This window comes from Chenopodium quinoa, unplaced genomic scaffold, assembly GCF_001683475.1.
Source record: "Chenopodium quinoa cultivar QQ74 unplaced genomic scaffold, ASM168347v1, whole genome shotgun sequence".
Taxonomy (NCBI): Eukaryota; Viridiplantae; Streptophyta; class Magnoliopsida; order Caryophyllales; family Amaranthaceae; genus Chenopodium; species Chenopodium quinoa.
In genome coordinates, this window is record NW_018743099.1 from 1,554,643 (window position 1) to 1,568,582 (window position 13,940).

The following is a 13,940-nucleotide window of genomic DNA, read 5'->3' on the forward strand; positions in this document are numbered from 1 at the left end:
GACACATTTGGGTGTCTACACTTACACTCACTAGTCTTAGCACACACTTTGTATATACTTCCTTCACACCATGACCATCGTGTACTGTCTTAGGTCCATACATGAGTCATCCTTTCCGTCATTTGAGTTGGGGGTCCACTCTATTCCTAAACTCTTCTATATCTCTCCATCTACATCTTCTTTCCACTCTCCACATGCTTTCTTCATACATATCATTCCTCTCATTCTTCCATGATCTTTCCTCATACATGCATGTTGAATTGAGTTTGAGTCAAATGATTAACAATAAGTATCCATAAATTCCCTTTCTACAGCAATTGGTCGAGAAAGGAAGGGCGATTAATAAAGGACAACACACACCTTCATTCAAGTACTACTCTTTGATAAACGAACTGACCCCCCCAAAGAAAGAAAGCTAAGAATATGGCTACCCAACAAGAAGTTGATGAGTTGAGGCAAAACATAAAAAATAAAAAAAAAGGTTGAGGCAAAACATGAATAATATAATCTAACTGAGATATAAAGACTCTTGTTCTTCAAGTCAACGATCCAAGCAAGTAACATCGAAATTTTTAACAATAAATTAGCAACATCAAAATCCCAAAATCAACACCAAAACATAATAAAAATCACGTCTTTAAAACAATAAATCAATAGAATAAATTTTAGGATTAAAGAAGTTTATATATATATATATATATATATATATATATATATATATATATATATATATAATTTTTTTTGTATAAAGTGGGGGGGACAGCTGTCCCCCCTTATACCCACCTAGCTCCGCCAGTGCCGGCGGTCGCTGATGGTGGTGGTGGTGCCGGTGGCCGGCCGTGCCAAAAAGAGGGAGAAGGAGAGAGGAGATGCGTGGGTTTTTAGGCGAAAAGAAGAGGAAAAATAAAGAAAAATAAAGGAAAAAGGAGAGAGAGAAAATAAAGAGAAAACCTAATCTAACAATTATGAAATTGTGTGGTAAAATCTTGAGATTTTAAGCTATTTATACTCTCCTTTTAAAATTAAAACTCATATTTACAACTTTGTCATTACTAATTCCAAATCCCTTACCATTGTCCCTTTGGGCCAATTTTTTGGGCCCCTAAATTCCCAATAATTTAGTCCACCTTTTTAAATAGGTTGAACCAATCAAAAATACTTTTATTGCCTCAATTCATGATACATTTTATTTACACACACTTATGATTTATTCAAATAAATAATATTTTTTTAATAAATAATTTCATTTTAATAAATAAAATAATTATATATAAAAAAAATATAGTTAATATACGGAGTATTACACTAATGGTGATTGATGTTATAAGGGGGGACAATGTTGAAAAGGAAAAGGTAGATTAGAATTATTTACATGATTGAATTAACATATTCATCAATCTTCCGACTTGTTAAAAACAAATAGGTATTTAGGTTTGGCTTGTTCAAATATAATCAAAATTATAACTTATTTTTGGCAAATCCTTTATGTTGAATTATTTTTAACCATTTTCCTATATTTTATATATTAATTTACATATATTTTAGGAATATGTTGAAAATGACAAGGTTGAATTGAGCATGATGTTATATTGCACCAACCTATATGATGTTTTCACAATTGTCAAATTTAATACAGGTGCTTTTATTGAGGAAATAGTTTACAGGAGTTTTTTGCTCACTTCCCTAACAAAATGGTTAGTATCATTAAAATCTCTCTATTCTATTGTATTTTAAATTTACCAAATTAATTTGGAAAATTCTCAATGGTAAACCTTAACTTATTACTTTTCTCAGTGGTAAACACTACTTTTTTAAAATATCTATCGTAAACCTCAATTTATATTGCTAAGCTAATGGTAAAATTATTGACATAATTAGGCAATTTATACTCTAACCCTAGTTAACTATACAGGTAATGATTGATTTAACCTTAATACACATTTTCCTCCAACTGTAAATACCCATTTCCCTCTTAAATCGATTCCCCTAATTTTCCCCCAATTTTCCCCCTTTTATGAACCCTAATTTTTCAATTCCAATTACTTTGTCGAATTTGTGCAAATCCCCAATTGAATGAGCATGAAAACTTCGCGTTCTTCTGACTCCTCTTTGAAACCAGTAACCGTGGAAGATAGGATAGGTTGGGGGAAGCTTATTCGATGTCAGTGTGTTACCCCCAAAATCGCTGTTGTGAAGGTCTCAGAGACTGCAAAGAATCCTCGAAGATTATTCTTCAAGTGCAGGAGTTGTGATTTCTTTGCTTGGGTGAAGGAAGAGGACATAATTGACATGGTGCTACTGAATTTGGGGCTGAACAAGGTGGTGTTGTTGCTGTTATTGGGAGGCTTGATGAATTGGTTAATTTCATCAAAGTGATTGTGACAGTAGCTCTTATTATGTATTTCATTTTGTTTTACGTTGCGATGTAATCACTAGGTGATAAAAGGGGTTTAGCAGCGGTTCAAACCCGGTCTAAGGCACCGGTTTGAACCACTGCCTATGTGGGGGGTGCCAAAAACCCAATTTTTGGCACCGGTTCAAAACCGGTGCCATAGGGTCAAATAGGCACCGGTTTACCGGTGCTATATGCCCAATTAGGCACCAGTTAACCGGTGCCTTTAACTGCTCTCCCGCCAATTTTTTTTTTGGTGGTAGCTATTTTAGGCACCGGTTGGTGCCTAACCGGTGCCTATTCACCATTTTTTTTTTTGTTTTTTTTTTCCAATTTTCGTTCAATAATATTTTTTAAAAAAAAAACTTATTTCCAGCAATAATAATAACCTGTAAATCCAAAAATTATATTAAATATAATAATTAATAATAATATTATTATTATACTAATAATAATAATATTATTAATTATTATATTTAATATAATGTTAAAAAGAAGAATTCAATTATATATATAGATATAAATATTTCCAAACGCAATTCCAAAAAAAAAAGTTGCTTACATATACAAATAATAGTAAGTAAATATGTAATGAATAATAAGTTATATACTTCAAAAGTTAACATAAATAATTTACAATTACAATGCCATTTACATGTTGAAAGTGATAAAAGACACCAACATGTCACGAACTTCATTAAGCTCCTTGATTGTCAACGGACCATCCTTTTGGACCTTGAAAAACTTGAAATACAAAAATATTATGTTAAAATTAATTAATTAGGCAAAACAATATGTATTTTATCAAATATTACCTATATGACTTCTATGTAGCCCATTTCCTACATTACTTATCAAATGAACTATTTCTTTCTCATAACATGTCAATGTTGGGTAGTTGTATGTGTGTAAGCCCTAAAATTATATAGGAGAGCATTTTATTAATGTTTATGACGCTTTTTACTCAAAATGGCCCGAATATGGCCTATATGACTTTACTTTGCCCATTTCCTACATTTCTTATTAAATGAACTTTATTTATCTCATAACATGTCAATATTATCTAGTTATAGGTGTATAAGGAAAGAAATCACATCAAAAGAGCATATTAACACAAAATGGCCCAAATATGGCCCATATGACTTCTATTCAACCCATTTTCTACTTTTCTTGTGAAATGGCCTTTTTGTTTCTCATAACATGCCATTGTTGGGTAATATTAGGTTTCTAAGGCTAAAAATCACATCAATATAGCATTTCAATAAGTTTTAGGACTTACCTCATTAAGCTGTTGAGTGTCCGTGCAATGAGTCACAATGTCAAGCATGAATCTCATCACATACAAAGGACAATCAAGTCCATTCTCTTGTTGTGCGCACTAGCATATGACAAACAAATCACATCAGTGAAACATGCAAAGGAAATGAGAAAATATTTACTAACATAGATTTTCAAGATAATCACAATATCATGTAAATTACCAATGGTGACTTCCATGTTGGACCCTTTGGAGCACGACAATGTAGCTTCTTCATAACACTGTAGTAAAAAAAAAGTACATTCAAATTTGATTAGTCTTATGATTACTAAATTAGTTATTATTAGCAATAATCATCACTAGGTTGCTATATATATTTACTTTTGCAATATAGACTTCACGAACCACTTCTCCGATGATCGAGCTGAATCAAGGTGATAAATTGTGTTAGTGGAATTACAAATCACCATGAGGCTCCAATGCTCCCTACATAAGTTCACAATAGACAAGCAAATTAATATTTAGGATTCAACATATAATGAGGCCAAATCGATTGAATTTGACATGGTTAGACTTACTCTCTATAACATGGGGCGAATATGAACTTGTCTCCCGCACGCGGTGATTCCCTGATACTCTTTTCAACATAGTACAACATGTCATGGGGGTTGCCTATGATTCTAGTAGTGGATAACTACTCGGGGCATAACCACCCAACTTTACAAGGAGAATCAGTGTCAGTTAAGTGCTCCTGTAGTGCTCTGCGTGCATGAACATTGAATAATTAATTAGATGTAGGATAATCACCATCAATTTGAATAACTTGAAAAAAGTATAGATTATGTGGGCATTGAAGTACCTCATGAATGTTTGAATGAGGGAAATGTTAAGCTTTGCACCACGTAGAAATTCCTTCACATCTTCTTTGTTGATCCATGCAAGTGCATCCTCATCATAGTGGAACATTGCCTTAGGAAGTGCAACTTCCATGGGATCCACCAAATGACAAGCACGGTTGTGAAGAAAGGCCATGTCAGCAGAGAGCGATTGAAGAACAATGTCTTCAACAAGTGGAGTAGGTGGCATGGGTGAACCTTTTGAAGAGTGCAACTTCGACGCTTGTTCACTCTTGGACCGTTGTTCACTTAGATTCTTCTTAGGTTGATCAATTCTTTTAGGCTTCTCCACCCTCTTTCTCTTTGAAGTTTTGCTTCCATTCTAAATCTGAAATAGTTTGAGAAAGAATAAGTTTATAAGTTGAGAAATGAAGAAAATGGCTTTATTTTGATAAAATGGGCCCAAAAAAATTAGAACTTTGCTTCTTTTATGCAATTTCAACTCACAATCACTTATACATATGTAATTATGATATGTTTTGAGAATTTATAAGTTTATTAGTTGAGAAATGAAGAAAATAGGCAAGTGAGTAGCCATTTCGGCTCAAAATGGCTTTATTTTGATGAATTGGACCCAAAACCTTAGAACTTGGCTATTTTTATGAAATTTAAAATGACAAACACTTATAAATATGTGATTATGAGTTTTTTTGAGATGCAAGGAGTTTATAAGTTGAGAAATGAAGAAAATAGGCAAGTGAGTAGTCATTTCGGCTCGAAGTGGCTTTATTTTGATGAAATGCGCCAAAAAAATTAGAACTTTGCTTCTTTTATGCAATTTCAACTCACAATCACTTATACATATTTAATTATGATATGTTTTGAGAATGTATAAGTTTATTAGTTGAGAAATAAAGAAAATAGGCAAGCCATTTCGGCTCAAATGACCTTGATTTTGATGAATTGGACCCAAAACCTTAGAACTTGGCGGTTTTTATGTAATTTCAAATGACTAACACTTGTAAATATGTGATTATGAGTTGTTTTGAGATGTAAGGAGTTTATAAGTTGAGAAATGAAGAAAATAGGCAAGTGAGTAGCCATTTCGGCTCGAAGTGGCTTTATTTTGATAAAATGCGCCAAAAAAATTAGAACTTTGCTTCTTTTATGCAATTTCAACTCACAATCACTTATACGTATGTAATTATGATATGGTTTGAGAATGTTTGAGTTTATTAGTTGAGAAATAAAGAAAATAGGCAAGTAAGTAGCCATTTCGGCTCAAATGACCTTGATTTTGATGAATTGGACCCAAAACCTTAGAACTTGGTGATTTTTATGTAATTTGAAATGACAACCACTTATAAATATGTCATTATGAGTTTTTTTGAGATGCAAGGAGTTTATAAGTTGAGAAATGAAGAAAATAGGCAAGTGAGAAGCCATTTCGGCTCAAAATGGCTTTATATATTTTAAATTGCTTAAAAAAAAATTTAAAAATATGCAACTTCCGCCGCCCCCGCTGCCGGAACAGCGAAGGCAGCCCGCGCCAAGGCCACAGCAGCCCCGGCAGCCGCATGCCAAGGCTGTAGCAGCCACGGCAGGTGGCTGCCAATCTGCTGCAGCCTCGGCAACAGCCTGCCTGGGCTGCTGCAGCCTCGGCAAGTGCAGCAGCCATGGCAGCCGCCTGTCGAGGCTGCAGCAGCCCAGGTAGGTGCAGCAGCCATGGCAGCCGCCTATCGAGGCAGCAGCAGCCCAGACAAGCTGCTGCTGAGGCTGCAGCAGACTGGCAGCCACCTGCCGTGGCTGCTACAGCCTTGGCATGCGGCTGCCGGGGCTGCTGTGGCCTCGGCGCAGGTTGCCTTCACTGTTCCGGCAGCGGGGGCGGCTCCCTCGGGTGTCCCGGGGCGGCGGAACTTGCATATTTTTTTAAAAAAAAAAATTGTGCAATTTTAAATCAACTTGGCGGACCTTGCATATTGTAAAAAAAAAAAAAAAAAAATTGGCGGTTTTATTTTCAGAGTGCCTAACGGTTTAACACTTACAAAAATTGAGAACTAAATAATTTACCTCCTTATTAATCAACTTCACCCATGCACGTGGTCAATCAACGAAGCTACCTACAACTTGCCAAAGCATTGTAATTCCAACCTCCTCTATCAGTACGGGTAGTGGGATGTCTTCGAACCCCGCAACCACTGAATCGATCCCAACCGAGTAATGATGTGGCCCTGCCATATCACCCGTCGTCAGTTGGGCACTACCATACGCCACCCAACTCAACGCCGTACTATTTGCATGCCCCGGGGCTAGAAGTGCACACCGAGTGTCTTCCTACACAAGTATTTATATAAAAAGAAGATAGTTAAATAGGACTTTTACAACAGCATAGATAATATAACAAAATTCATTAAGGTAGAGGGTTACAAATCACCTCTAACTCTGGAAATTCATGCGGTGTTGGATTTTCAAGCTCCCTCGAGTCCGCATGTGTAGGAGTAGGAACCTGCAACAGTACATCAATCATTGCACCTCAAATCTCAATTAACTCAGTATTTTAAAATTTTTAATAACCCAATTGATATTACCTCAGGTGGCACATCTTCACCACGTATCTCATCTCCTCCATGTCTATCACCTTCTCCTTGTCCTTTTGGTTCAGAACATGAGTCGACCGGGGTACTCGTGAGGAATGGCAAAGTCAGTAAGTTCATCAGCTTCGCCCAAGCATTCAATTCACCAACTAACTCGTTGCGTACTTGTTCCTTAATTGATGTCACCTTGGCATCCAACTCCCCCGGTGAGTTAACACTGGCTCGAGATCTACCCAATTTTGTGTATTCGAGACCCATCACCTTATTCCATCCAAGCAATGACCCTCCCGAACCTACTACTCGTCTTGGATGGTATGGCCTTCCCAAAGCAATGGTGAAAGGGTCATTCTCCACACTTGGTTCAAATTTGCCCTCCACCATCTCTTGAGTGTGCTCAAGCTATAGCATAAGGAAAAATGAGGTCAGTAAAACAGTTAATGGTTTGTACAGGGATTTAGATGCAAAAGTGACTTAATTTCAACAATTCATAGGTAATTTACAAGCTTATCCGCTAGTTTTTTGGCTTCCGGACCCTTGATGACCCATTTTTCGGTTTCCTTATCAAACGTATGGAGAGAACAAAAGAAACCACCGACACGACTCACCAATGTAGTGATCGTGGAACTAGAGGGTTCCTTCGATGCCACTAGAAGCGCTTTAGGGTATAAACCCGAAACGACCCACTCAGGTCTCTTTTCACCAAAAGTCTTAGGACCCATACGATGGACGTATTCCTTCTTTTCTGCATTCGCTTTATTTTGCTCTCGAAGTTCCTACAAAACAAAAAATGTTAGTCTCATTGCTACAAAAAGTGTCAAGCTATTATTCAATTGAGATCAGATTTACACAAACTTACAATGGCTTTCTTTTGAGTCTTCGTTGTAACGAACTCTTCCCAATCATCTTTTGACACGGTCGGCCATATTTGCCACGGGAAACGGTCATCCTCATCAGCATTCTTCTTCTTTGTTTTCTTCTTCTTCTTGTAGATCCACCAATTAGTCAACTTGGTCTTAAAGCCTCTGAATCTTTCCGCTAATAAAGATTCAAACACCCTTCTCTTCTCGGGATCATTAGGAATAGAAAACAGCCTCTGCAAGCACAAATTAAAACCGATTATTAGTTTCTATTTAGTAACAACCATAAGGTTAAGGTATCTTAAATTGTCTAAATGTGCCAAAAACACACTTACCCTTGTATCATCCCAAAATGTTTGAATCAAACCCGGAGGTACTTGCCGCATTACAAGTGTAATGGGGATTTTTCGCGAACATATGTCAACTTGATTAGCATATTGTCGACCCCATTTGGGCCCGGGTTGGCCTTTGTTGTCATACTCTAAGACCATGGGACCGTCCGGTTTCTTAAAGCTTCTCGTCGGACCCCTTCTTTTTCTTTGAGCCGGTGCCTTTTCCCCCCCTCCACCACCTGTGTTGTTTTCATCTTGTCCTTGGCCTTGACTTTCAGGAGTCGGGTTCTCACCAACAATCTCACGTGTTGTATTTACAATAGGCGGTGCACGTTTAGCTGAGATTTCAAAATCGTCAAGCCTACGCTCGAACTCATCTTGAGCCTGATCCTCTGGCTCACCCAAGTCATCCTCCTTATTCACATCATAAGGCACATCATCATCGTCCTCGTCCTCATCCTCGTACTCGTCCTCATACTCATCATCGTCAATGTCCTCTCCCAAATGAGGATCATGATCGTCCGCCATGAGATATAAGCACCTGTCAAAGCAATCATAAAACAATATTAGTTTATAGTAAAGTATATGCATGATAGTTATTATGGTTAAGTAGAAGCTATTTAAGCCATTTTCACCTACTTATTATGGTCCTATAACCTTGTATATGCATGATAATGAGTACAAAATGGCAATTTCAATCTACAAACATGTTAAATATAATGAAAATAGGTTGTTAGAATGAATAAATGTTAGTTCATACACAAAACAAAGGAGTTGGGTTAAGTAGAAGATATTTAAACCATTTTCACCTACTTATGGTCCTATAACCTTGTATATGCATGATAATGAGTACACTTAGGCAATTTCAAACTATAAACATGTTAAATATATTGAATATAGGTTGTTAGAATGAATAAATGTTAGTTCATACACAAAACAAAAGAATTGGGTTAAGTAGAAGCTATTTAAGCCAATTTCACCTCCTTATGGTCCTATAACCTTGTATATGCATGATAATGAGTACACTTAGGCAATTTCAAACTACAAATATGTCATTTTTGCCTACTTATGCTCCTATATACATGATAACTAAACTATATTTGCAATGAAACCATTACTAACTTTTAATCAAACTACCTCATTCTGAAATTCCTTCGTTGTGGTCTGATCGCATATAACCTGCTTCGTTGTCTATGTCATTTAGTACAACACGTCTAGGAACAGTGAAAGGTGCTGAATCATCAAACGCATCATATTCTTCCTCATCCTCAACATCTCCAATGCCTAGGATTCTTCTTTTGCCAGCTAGCACTATAGACCATTTTGAATCCATTGGGTTAGTTACGTAGAACACTTGCTTAGCTTGAGATGCAAGGATAAATGGTTCTGCACTATCATTCAAGTGGCCAAGATCTACAAGAGTAAAGTCCTCATATTTGACGTTACGCCTGATATTATCAACCCACTTACACTTGAAAAGAGCAACCGTGAAGTCACAATAATCAAGCTCCCATATTTCTTGAATTCTACCATAGTATGACAACTCTGCATCGACAGGTGATTTATCCTTAGAACTTGCAAACTTCCTTGACGATGCCACAAGAGTTACACCACTGTTTTGGGTGGAGGAAGATTTCAAATCACGACCCTCGGTCCAAAAAGTGTACCCATTGATGTCATATCCCTCAAATGAACGGACATCATCCCTAGGACCGTACGCAAGTCACCGTACTGTATTGGTCACATTAGTATCATTCAATCCACTCATTACTCGATCACGAAACCACTTATTATGCAACTGCATAAGTGCCCTTTCACCTTTGGATGGAAATTCGTCACGCAAACTAGCCATGTGATCGTCTAAATATGGGTGCACATCTGAAACATGGTGCAACACGTAAAGGTGTGCTTGTAAGAACTGATCTCGGTCTGGTGACATTCGTTTCGACCCAATTGTGCCATGACCATCAAGTCTACCTTCATTTCGAGAAGTAGGAAGACCAATAGGTTGAGCAAGGGCTATGTAGTCCGCCACAAAGTTACCTATCTCCTCACCCACGATCCCTTGCATCATACTTCCTTCAGGGTGAGCCCGGTTCCGTACTTTATCTTGTAATGTACCCTTGTGTCTTTCAAAAGGGTAGCACCACCTCATGAACAATGGACCACACAACTTAATCTCACTCACCAAATGAAGAACCAGATGAACCATTATGTCAAAAAATGAGGGTGGAAAATACATCTCAAATTTGCACAAAGTCACAACCACATCTGCTTGCAAAGCATCTAGTGTACAAGGATCAAGAACTTTGCTACAAATTGTATTGAAAAACGAACAAAGGCTTGTAATCGCTTCCCTCACGTGTTTTGGTAGAATACCACGGATTGCAATCGGTAGGAATACTTGCATCATAATGTGACAATCATGGGATTTCATACTTGTCAGCTTCAATTCTCCATTTAAGGTTACAAATCTTTTCATGTTAGATGAGTACCCTGATGGAACCTTAATGTCGTACAGACATGCACAAAACATACGTTTCTCTACCCTTGACAATGTATAGCAAGCCGGGGGTAAATAATTCTTTTCATCCTTCCCTTTACTCTTAACTTTCTTCTTTGACGCATCTTTGGCCTTTCCCTTTCCCTTGCTCTTCTCCTTCCCTTTTTTCGAAACAATTTCATCTTCTATTCTCGGCTCCTTCCCCTTTCTAACCTTTTCTTGAGGCCACAATTTTGGACGAATCCCCATCTCTTTCAAATCTAACCGTGCACCCTTTCCGTCCTTCGTTTTGCCTGGGATATTCATAAGCGTCCCCAAAAGAGCATCACACACATTCTTCTCTATATGCATCACATCAAGACAATGTATAACGTCATGTTCTCTCCAGTACGGAAGCTTCCAAAAGATTGATTCTTTCTTAAACAGAGCAGCTGAGACCACAGTTTTTTCTGATTTTCCAAACACCGTTCGTATCCCTTTCACCCGAGCACTAATCTCAGCACCAGTCAATGGTCTAGGCGCAGTATCTTCTTCCATGGTTCCATCGAAAGCCTTTTTCTGCCTACGGTACGGGTGATCACGCCTAAGGAACCTTCGAGTCCGTAGGTAGACATCTTTGTGAGAATGAGTCAGGTATACGCTTTATGTGTCATCAATACATATGGGGCATGCTTTTTTCCCTTTGACCTTGTACCCACACAAGTTTCCATATGCATGGAAGTCATTCATGGTCCACATAAGGGCTGCACGTAATGTGAACATCTCGTTCTGATGAGCATCGAAAACAGAAACCCCTTCATCCCACATCTTTCTCAAGTCGTCAATAAGCGGCGCAAGGTAAACATCTATGTCGTTTTCAGGTTGCTTAGGACCAGTTATTAGCAATGAAAGCATTACATACTTACGTTTCATGCACAGCCAAGGAGGCAAATTATAAATCACTAAAAGTACCGGCCATGTACTGTGTTGGGTACTAAGAGTACCAAATGGATTCATCCCGTCCGTGCACAACCCAAGCCTTAAATTTCTGACTTCATTACCAAATTCCTCAAACTTCAAATCAATGTTCTTCCACTGTGGAGAGTCAACTAGATGCTTCAGCCGTCTGTTTTTCTTTCTTCCCTCTGCATGCCACCTCAAGTTTTTAGCATCTTTTGGTATTGAGAACAGACGCTTAAACCTTGGAATAATGGGAAGATACCACAACACCTTAGCAGGAGGTCCCTCCGTGCCAGGATTGCAACTCATTCGCTTATACCGCGACCGCTTGCATCGTGGACACTCCTACAGTTGTTCATACTCATTTCGATACAAAATACAGTCATTAGGACATGCATGTATCTTCTTATACTCCAAACCAAAGGGACACATGAGCTTCTTTGCGTAATAGTAAGACTTCGGAATTTCATTCCCATCAGGAAACATATCACTTAATGCGGTTAACAAAGAAGTAAAACTGATGTCCGTCCACCCATGCTTCGACTTAATGTTGAAAAGTGTTAGCACGGCCGATAGTTTGGAGTATTTTTTGCACCCGGGATACAAAGGCTTTTTGGAAGCCTCCGATAATAACTCAAACACTTCACCTCCAACATCATGCAACATCTCATCCACTTGTTCATCCTCGACCTCATCCGCCTGATCATCATCGGCTCCATCCTCACCATTATCAACAATATAGTCATCATTCTCGTATTCCTCGTCCACATGAATCTCATTGCTTCTAACACGCACATCATTCTGATCAAGATCCCCACTGTACTCTCCACTTTCTCTGTGCCAAATCCACACATGGTATAATTGCCTAAACCCACGACATAATACATTATCTCTAATGATTTCAACACTATCGACCACATTCACATTATTACAATCAACACAAGGACAATAAAGGCCTTTGCCACCCAGTTTGCGTTGATAAGCTAAATCCCTCTCACAAAACTCTTGAACCCCATTCCAAAATTCCAATGTATCGCGTCTACCACACATCCAACCACGATCCTTCTCCATTTAGTAAATTGTCTCTAAACATATATAGCACCATATAATTTATAATGTGTAAGTGCTACATATTTTATGTAAATCAAATTCAAGTACAAAACGTGAATATACCATTCATATAGTGAAAAAATGCATGTTTCCAAAGGGTCCTTATCACTCCAACCTAACCCATCCTTAAATGTCTACTCTCACTAGTGAATGTATGTCAACTTTCCAATTTTAAGGAAAATCCGGCATCATTTCCCCCTAGTTCTCCAAGTACACGATGTAGATAATTAATTACCCACATATGTACCCAGAGAACATAGTGAGGAAATGGTAAGCCAAGATGTTCCTTAAAATCGAAAAGAAAACATACATTCACCACCTAAGTGAGAGTACACATTCAAGAACAGTCCCAACCGGGGACTATTCAAGACTTTCTCCTAATGAGAAAGCCTTGAACGGGTATCTAGGCATATGATGATGCAAGTATTCTATATATTGTTGTATTTATTTGCAATTAAACAATACACAAGTTGCAATTTCATGAATAAACTTTTATTAAATGGATAAATAGAAAGAAATATAGCTAAGTAAAGTTTATAAGCCATACCAATATAGCAACTACCCACTTGAGCTCAATATGTAGTCCTCAAGCTAATTAAACTCGTGCTTCAATTCACATATGAATCTATATATTAAAAAAACAAAAAACAAAAATTAGGTTAAATATTATGTATGTACTTCTCATAACATGTCAATTCACTAATTTATTTCTAAGCTAAAACACATCATTCATCGAACTAACAATTGCTAAACTATGTATCCACTACTTAAATTTGTTCAAAATTCATTTTTATTATTCAAAATTGCTAAACTAAAAAGGTTACTAATCTCTAATTTTTTTCATTTTATTTATTCAAAATTGCTAAACTAAAAAGGTTACTAATCTCTAACTATTATACCAAACCAAAATTCAACTAATTAAGTAACAAGGCTAATATTCTCTACTTTATTCAAAATTACACATCAAAACAAATTAAATTAACCATTAAAACATACTAATATCCAACTAAATGAGTAACAAGGTTACTAATTTCTAATATTTTCACAATTTTCCAATAAAAAAAACCAATTATTGAAACAAATTGAAGTAAAATTATATTCTAACCTAAATTTTAATTT